The sequence below is a fragment of the Schistocerca americana genome, chromosome 2, assembly GCF_021461395.2.
Source record: "Schistocerca americana isolate TAMUIC-IGC-003095 chromosome 2, iqSchAmer2.1, whole genome shotgun sequence".
NCBI classification, from domain to species: domain Eukaryota; kingdom Metazoa; phylum Arthropoda; class Insecta; order Orthoptera; family Acrididae; genus Schistocerca; species Schistocerca americana.
The window spans coordinates 479,073,341-479,082,588 of record NC_060120.1 but is presented as its reverse complement, the minus strand read 5'-3'; positions in this window follow the sequence as shown (position 1 = coordinate 479,082,588).

Sequence of the window (9,248 nt, the reverse complement as noted above, 5' to 3'; positions counted from 1 at the left end):
TTGTATGTTTCAGCTAGAAGCACTGCAAGACTGCCGGCATGTCGTTTGCTGGCTGCTGCCGAACATCATTGATGTTCGAATTTGTAGCAGCCTCTCGTGCGTCCCTGAGATCTGTTAAGCCGATCTCTAAATTCAATTTCCGGACAGCAATTTTGTGCAAAACGCGTAATATTGATGATCAGCATACGGCCAACAAACGATGTGAGCGGTCAGTCCACTCCACGCTATCAAAGCACGTTAGACAAAATACTGAATTATTAATCTTCTCTCTCTTAGTAGTAATTTATCTGTGCCGTGTGATAATTGAAACTTATCTCTTTTTTACTTGGCTGCTTTTACTTAACGGCACTTCAGTTAATTTCCTCTTATTAAAATGTATTTTTCAATTACCACTAAAGAGCGACACACAAAACAAGCAAAACTTTATTTTCTAAAGTAATAATTGTGAGTGATCCCTAGCGAAGACACCGCTAGTAAATGGGTACTTTATTAAATGACAGATTAAAACTTGGTAATTTTAATTTTATGACGATGCTGTTTGCTGGTGATCAGATTATAATAACAGAATCTGAAGAAAAGGTTCAAATTTCAGAACACAAATTGAGTCAAACTGCCGCTAAATACGGAATGATAGTATCAACAGATAAAACAAACGTGATGGCATTTCAAGGACTGGAAACATAAGAGCCAAAATTGTAACAGCTGGACATATAATTCAACCAATTAAGAGAGTTTATATATGATTATGAAGAGCTAAAACTGGCCAGGTTCAGACATTTCTGTGGAAGTACACAGTGTACATTAAAACGTAACGTCCGGAAAGAAACATTAAACTCTACTAAGTAACCGCGTTACCTTTGCTGCTTTATGATAGCGAATGATCAGTTACGACGAATCGAATCATCAAAGATGAAGTTCCTCCGCTTTGTAGCGGGATTTTCAATGTTGGACCATAAAATAAGTACTGATACTAGACAAGAATCTATTACAAACATACCTGAAAAATACTGAGTAAACTGGAAAGATAATGTGAATTAAAGAGATGGCGTGAACAATTCTGACACGGAAAAGGCCAAAAGACCTAATTCTTGAAGACGATGACGGTAATGATGATGACCACAGAAACATGGCAGAACCAAATCCAGCACGGACTAAACACTCCGCACGCTGCATGGTAAGCGCCTCATTGGATTGTCGAGGCAGTCGACGCCTCGCATGGTTCAAAAAGACAAAACTGCAACTCGATGGATCACTCTTAACGCGTCCAGTCAGGTGCGGTGCAATTTTCTTGTACTTTGGCCCAATGAATACGTGTCTGTGCCACTGTGTGTGACCTTCAGCGAGGTACCCGAATGGCTCTGAGCACTATGGGACGTAACTGCTGAGGTCATCAGTCCCCTAGAACTTAGAACTACTTAAACCTAACTAACCTAAGGACATCACACACATCCATGCCCGAGGCAGGATTCGAACCTGCGACCGTAGCGGTCACGCGGTTCCAAACTGACGCGCTTAGAACGGCACGGCCACACCGGCCGGCGAGGTACCCGACTCCGAGTACTTGTAGCATGCAGTTCATTTAGTACCGTTTCAGAAAGACCCGCATTCACTGAAAGTAGCAACTCCGCTCTTGTCTGAAACTCGTTATCATTAACAAGATGTGGCACTTGTCTCCGCTCCTCGTCGGTCAGAATCGTCTTTTACGGTTACGGTTCTCACCCCGTGGCTAATGATACACCACTGCTTGTAGACACCGGAGGTGTACATATTCCGCCTTTAACCCGCCCTTTCTCGCCTGTGAGCCAGGCAGGAAAGCTGCCTCACGATATCAGAGCAACGGGCAAGATGCTCTGTTCCCATTCATGCCGATCTGTGCCCACCCCAGGCAGGTTAAAGGAATCTTGCTTGCTTGTCCCTCGTCCCTCTGTGCCACGTTACGCAGCGGTTTATTCTGCACGCTTTCATTGTAGTGTTATTAGTGGTGCCGGAAGTTGGTGAAAAGTATTTTTTTTTACCAGAGTATCATAAGACGAGGCTCAGTGAAATATGAATTCACTTTGCGTCATTGTAGGCCATAAAATGGTGAATGTTATTTGTCCTTTTTTCCTTCGGCGTGTTTCGGTCTTATTTATTTATTTCGATTTGAACAATTTTCTCTGCAACTTCACCCTCTCTCGAGTCATGCTGGCTATTCTCAATTCGAACTATCATCAGGTCACCTCTAATACATGTTTTCTGTAAATCATAACTATGTCTTAAAGTCGAGATGGTTTGCACCTGTGAACCTGAAAGTGTCTGTTATACTGCAACGTTAACTGAAGTAAAGTTTCGGTAGTCTATTTCTGTAACCTTAGTGCATCCCAGCCAAAAACGATGCCAGCTGTACAAATTTTAATTTATTTTTCCACGAAGTGTACTGCGGCATCTCTAAATTAACTGTAAGTGGCCGAAACAGTTCGATGTAAATTTCCCACATGTATTTTACCAAACACGAAGTTCGTTTTTAATATTATTTTAATGTAAATGTACATGTCTGAAGTTTTTCGGTCATTAGTAAGCTTTTTTCGCATTACGTTGCGCACCATCAGAATGTGGTTTTTAATATCCACTGAGCCAGGTTTTTTTCCTATTTCAGTCAATGTATGCCCTAATGCTGCTAAATGGCCTCAAGTTCTTAGCACACATTTACAAACTCTTGTCAGCCGCAAAATCTGTGTCCTCTTTCAAAATATCTATGGTGTGAGGAAACAGCTGGTCCAATTTATGAACATGTCGTAACACACTCGAGGTTCCCGAATGAGTGTTTAGTAACTTTTTACACAATCTGCATTGCTAGACACCTATCGGTTTATCTGAAGCGCCTCATAAAACACAACTTATCCCCTGCTGAAATAGGGCTCTGTTTCGTCATTGACACTTATTCCCCAGTTCTTAATTTCTCCCGAATCATCTCTAAGTCTGGTTTGTTCATTTTGCTGCTCCCACCGTTGTGATAAATGAGCTGCAGTGGAACTACATACTCAGATATATACATGGCTAAATACGTTGGAGTGATAGCGCAACTTGTCAGGTGCTGCAGGCTGAACGGGTCCCGTGAAGCTTGCCAGGCTTTCGGAAACCCAAGCAGGTCTGCTTTAACCAGTGTGCTTCAGGGCACACGTAATCTTTTACCTCCGTTGCGGCAATCTGAGTTGCTTCAATGGTTGCGGTGGAGATAGCGACAGGCAGGCTGGAAAGAGAATTTGTACACCTCTGCTAGACGCGTTTGCCGATCCGCATTGATACACCAAACAAAATCGGACACGTTCACGCACAGTGTGCTCGTGCACATACCCATTATGCCATTCTGTCACGTCCCCACCTATGACCCATGTTACTGTGCTGATTTCATGCAATCGACTGGCACATACACACCACTTCGCTGCCGTGTTTGGGTCAGCGGCTCTACACCATGTACAGTGCTTCAAAGGTTCCAGAGTGCCCCCGTGTGATAATGGTTAATATTTTGTTCGGTAAACTTATATGCTTACCTGTTAACGCCTTCACACCGACGGTCCCAACTTATCCAATGCAGAAAACGTGGGATGTTCACTGCGCAATTTTCTGCCTTCATTACGTTTCTTGTTATGAAAGAAACTTACGGTTTCTTTTTGCGGAAGCTGTAGCCCAGGTAGATACCTTAAAACACATAAGATTTTATGTCCTGCTCCACGATTTCAGTATCAGTTTCACAAGGAAATGCAGTTCCAGTTCTAAGCTATAATTTTATAACGCAACCAGTGTGAAATCGTAAGTTGGACGATAGAATTCTTGTGGTTTAAGTTTCACTGTGTCATTCAGGATAGAGAAGTAGACCTTACTGAGAAAGATGTAGCATTAATGATTCACAAAAGCAGTCACTTATTTCATACATACATCTGGGAGTAGCAACGTGTAGAGATTGATTAATTTGGTGGCGTTCCTGCCGCGCCGCTGCTCAACTGGAGAGACTTTCGGCGTATGTGCAGTGGCCGGAGCTCTTGCACCGACTGGCCCGACCGCATGTGATGCGTTACAAAGTACAATAATTTCAGACACCATAAGATGAGATTGTAACATCCCGAAACCGCTCGTGGTTTGAATGATCATTAATACAAATGAAACGGATCTCGTTAAATTAATTAATCATGCCTCTCAGTTGCGGAAGTCCTGTATACCAAATCCTGTGCAAATGAAATTTAACGACTACACAGCTTGAGTTTCACTAAAATAAAATGGAGAGCTAGGAATCATTGGCAAGATAGTGGGAATTTGCAGTTTATCTCCGAAAGAGGTTGCACATTAGGAGCAGTCATAAATTTTAAACCTTTCACGAGTAAAATTTATTTTGCGTATAATTGAAAAATAAAAGGTCAAAAACTGTCTTCTTTTGTGATAAATGATATACTTTCACTGCCAAAAGAATTTTAAGTTGCAGATTTTGAAAATCTTGAAGTAGGACACGTGTGTCTATCGAACCTAACCGGATCCATGTTTTGATGTAAACCTAAGGTTTTCAAAGTTAAATTTTTCATTTTAGATTGATTTATATGGATCGCCATTATAGAAAAAATTATAACAAAGCACATTTATTCTCTTGAGAATGAAAAACATGAAATATCGCACACAAGTTTTCAAAATAATGTTTGAAGATGGCTGTCATACCACACACCAATGTTTCCTACATTCCACGGCGTTTTCTGGGGCATGTACGTCCGACTACGAACCAGCTATGTAGAAACCAAGAGAATTACTGAGGTATGTAGTAATGTTTCGAAACGATGTCTGCGGTGTTTAAGAAAATACGGTAAGTTACTTCAGCCATTCTTGGAATGGATAAGATAGTGATTCGATCTGATTTACGTGAACCAGACACATTGTGTCATCTATAAACATTTTCTGCCCTATTTGGTCACTCACAGCTTTCTGAATATCCATGAAATGTATTCGCAGTTGCGAATATGGACAACTATCAACTGTATAACGGAATGACGCCAATGGAAATTTTTGGCGGACCGGCAGTCGAACCCTGATTTCCCGCTTATCGCGAACGGTTGCCTTAATATTTGGCTACTCGAGGACGACTCACAGCCACATCCAATCTTCCATATGTCGTCAACCATTTGTTTACACCCAGAACTCGTACATCCATTATGTATATTCCTATTCAGGGGAGATATATTACTTGAAAGTCGATTGCCCTGTGTCAGCGAATAAACACGATATTGCAGTGCCTGTATTATTCCGAATTACGATGCACTCTTCCTTCGAACATGCATGCATGTCCGGATCGCATGGTAATTCGGAATAACACAGGCGCTGCAATATCGTGTTTCTATATAGCCACCCTGTGGTCGGTAGTATTTTCTCCAAGTTCTGAGAGCACCTCGTTACGTGGTAGTACTAGACAGGTGTGAGATGTAGACATCCCAACGCTAAAAAATGTGAATTACTTTAGTGGGACATATGTATCCCTTCACCCACGAAAGGGTTAACTATCAGGATGAAGCAATAAAATTACATAATTCAGTTTTTGTTTGATCGAACAGTCCAGGTGTACTGCCAGGTCATAGTGTCCAGTGAATTCAATATTTCAGCGATCAGACGTGTCGCAATCATCATGTGCACTGCGTTTTTTTTTTTTTTTTTTTTTTACTCCTCCAGAAGGAAAAGGTGGGCATATGCAGGACCTTGTTCTTTTGTGTCTTGACATAACTTACGTTATTCTGATTTGAATCAATTTATTGATACTTCTGCGAGGGCAGAAAGGTATAACCCTTGAAGGATGAAAGCTGAAGGTCCCGTTATTTTACTTGCGGTTGGGAGAAACGGCTGTTAAAATCCTGGCTGGGTTTGACTGTGTGCTTTAGCGATTTTGTGCCTTTTTCATTGAGGCCTGCCATATTTGTCTTATAATGGAGCTCGGTTTCGAGCTGATGGTAATGTCTCGTCACTGCCGTGTCGGCGGCGCGAATGACCTCCTGGAACCGCACGACCGACTTACATCCCCTCCCCCTCGAACCGATCCGTACGCGGTCCACGACCGAGGTCGCGCGTCGGTGACGATCCAGCCACTCCGTTCGCCCTGGCCGTCAGCTTGGCGCGTTTGCTGAGTGTCTTCTCAACTCTACGCAATGCTGGTTCGCAAGTCTCGCTGAGACTTCAGCCGCAGTCCCTGTTGATAAGATTGTCCCTGGTACGTATTTCGATGGCCTTTCCAACGACGCTGTCCATTTCGACGTTTCCCTAAAATCTTGATATATTCGTATCCCATCAGGTGAGTCTCGGACAAACACTACTCTGCGATCGTCGACTATTCGAGTGTAGCGTTTGTGTACTCGACAGCGATTTCAGCAGTGCGCACTGCTTGTCCTACACACGGAGTGAGTCATCTGCCCCTAGACTTGTTTTATACAACGCACACTACGCCTGTATCAGGAACGGTATCCATACAGGCGACATCCATATAATCGATATAAGTTTCCTCTCAGAGTTTTGGATGACTGTAAGCACACAGAATCGTACTGTAAAAGTACAAGTGAGTACTGGCCATGAGTTGCACAGTATTTTTCCACCAAGACACACCTTACTTGTGTCATACTTACCCAAGTATTTGTTTCTAATCCATATGTGGCATACAGCAAGCCAGTGCTTAACAGTGTTGGTTAAAAACAGTCTTGGTTGCAATTTTAGTTTTTTAGTTTTCAACGACGCGTTTCGCCTTATTTAGGCATCTTCAGGTTATCTTTCCCAGATGGACGCGTCCATCTAGAAAAGATAACCTGCAGATGCCTAAATAAGGCGAAACGCGTCGTTGAAAACTAAAAAACTAAAATTGCAACCAAGACTGTTTTTAACCAATACTATTACCCAAGTATCTACAATCCTTCTTTGTATAAATATGGGTGTAGTCATACGGATGTCTCTGTAACTTTATTCCATTTATTTATTTAAGCTCTCGTAATTGGTATGGATCTTATAAACGGGAAAGTTGTTACTTCCAAACTACTCATTTCGATATCTCCTGTCAATATCGTTGTTTCCGATGGTGAAACACACTTTATAAGGCAACGTTTCTGAACCATTTACGAATACTTAAGTATTATAAAGGGAATTAATTACAGAGAAATTCAAAACATAATCACACGGACAAAGACTGGAGACACTTGGACAAGTATGGAAGAAATTCCAAAATTGCCATGTGGCCAGTTACATTTTTTACAGTATGATTCCATTTGCTAACAGTCGCCCAAAGCTCCGACAGAGATGTCGATTACATGGCTGTCGACTGCCGGTATACCATTCCTGATACAGACGTAGCGCGGGATTCACAAAACAAATCGGCGGGGGCAGCAGAATCACTCTGTATGTCTTACCACAATGACGCAGAATTTACACTACTGGCCATTAAAATTGCTACACCAAGAAGAAATGCAGCTGATAAACGGGTATTCATTGGACAAATATATTGTACTAGAACTGACATGTGATTACATTTTCACGCAATTTGGGTGCATAGATCCTGAGAAATCAGTACCCAGAACAACCACCTCTGGCCGTAATAACGGCCTTGATACGCCCGAGCATTGAGTCAAACAGAGCTTGGATGGCGTGTACGGGTACAGCTGCCCATACAGTTTCAACACGATACCACAGTTCATCAAGAGTAATGACTGGCGTATTGTGACGAGCCAGTTGCTCGGCCACCATTGATCAGACATTACAGTTGGTGAGAGATCTGGAGAATGTGCTGGCCAGGGGAACAGTGGAACATTTTCTGTATCCAGAAAGGCCCGTACAGGAGCTACAACATGCGGTCGTGCATTATCCTGCTGAAATGCAGGGTTTCACAGGGATGGAATGAAGGGTAGAGCCAAGGGTCGTAACACATCTGAAATGTAACGTCCACTGTTCAAAGTGCCGTCAATGCGAACAAGAGGTGACCGAGACGTGTAACCAATGAGACCCCATACCATCACGCCGGGTGATATGCCAGTATGGCGATGACGAATACACGCTTCCAACGTGCGTTCACCGCGATGTCGCCAAACATGGATGCGACCATCATGATGCTGTAAACAGAACCTGGATTCATCCGAAAAAATGACGTTTTGCCATTCGTGCACCCAGGTTCGTCGTTGAGTACACCATAGCAGGAGCTCCTGTCTGTGATGCAGCGTCAAGGGTAACTGCAGCCATGGTTTCCGAGCTGATAGTCCATGCTGCTGCAAACGTCGTCGAACTGTTCGTGCAGATGGTTGTTGTCTTTCAAACGTCTCCATCTGTTGACTCAGGGATCGAGACGTGGCTGAAGGATCCGTTACAGCCATGCGGATAAGATGCCTGTCATCACGACTGCTAGTGATACGAGGCCGTTGGGATCCAGCACGGCGTTCCGTATTACCCCCCTGAATCCACCGTTTCCATATTCTGCTAACAGTCATTGGATCTCGACCAACGCGAGCAGCAATCTCGCGATGCGACAAACCGCAATCGCGATAGGCTACAATCCGACCTTTATCAAACTCGGGAACTTGATGGTACGCATTTCTCCTCCTTAGACGAGGCATCACAGCAACGCTTCACCAGCCAACACCGGTCAACTGCTGTTTGTGTATGAGAAATCGGTTGGAAACTTTCCTCATGTCAGCACGTTGTAGGTGTCGCCACCGACACAACCTTGTGTGAATGCTGTGAAAAGCTAATCATTTGCATATCACAGCATCTTCTTCCTGTCGGCTAAATTTCGCGTCTGCAGTACGTCATTTCGTGGTGTAGCAGTTTTAATGGCCAGTAGCGTGGTATTCCCCGACCTTTCATAAACCGACGTCATCTTCCCTCTCCCCAGTGGAAATGGAAATGAGCGTTTGGCGTCATTGGCCGAGAGGCCACTTGCGGGGCAGGTCCGGCCCCCTTAGTGCAGGTCTTATTACATTCAATGCCACATTGGGCGACCTGCGCGCCGGATGGGGATGAAATGATGATGAAGACAACACAACGCCCAGTCCCTGAGCGGAGAAAATCTCCGGCCCAGCCGGGAATCGAACCCGGGCCGTAGGACGGCAACCCGTCACGCTGCCACCCAGCTATCGGGGCGGACCCTCTCCTCAGCAATGTTCGTGCGTTATTGGGCAGGCATAAAACAGTTAATACTCACTGCTATTTCAGTATGCGCGCAATATGCTCCACCGAAGATTCCGTTTGCTGAATGCTCTTCCGTTTCGCCGAGA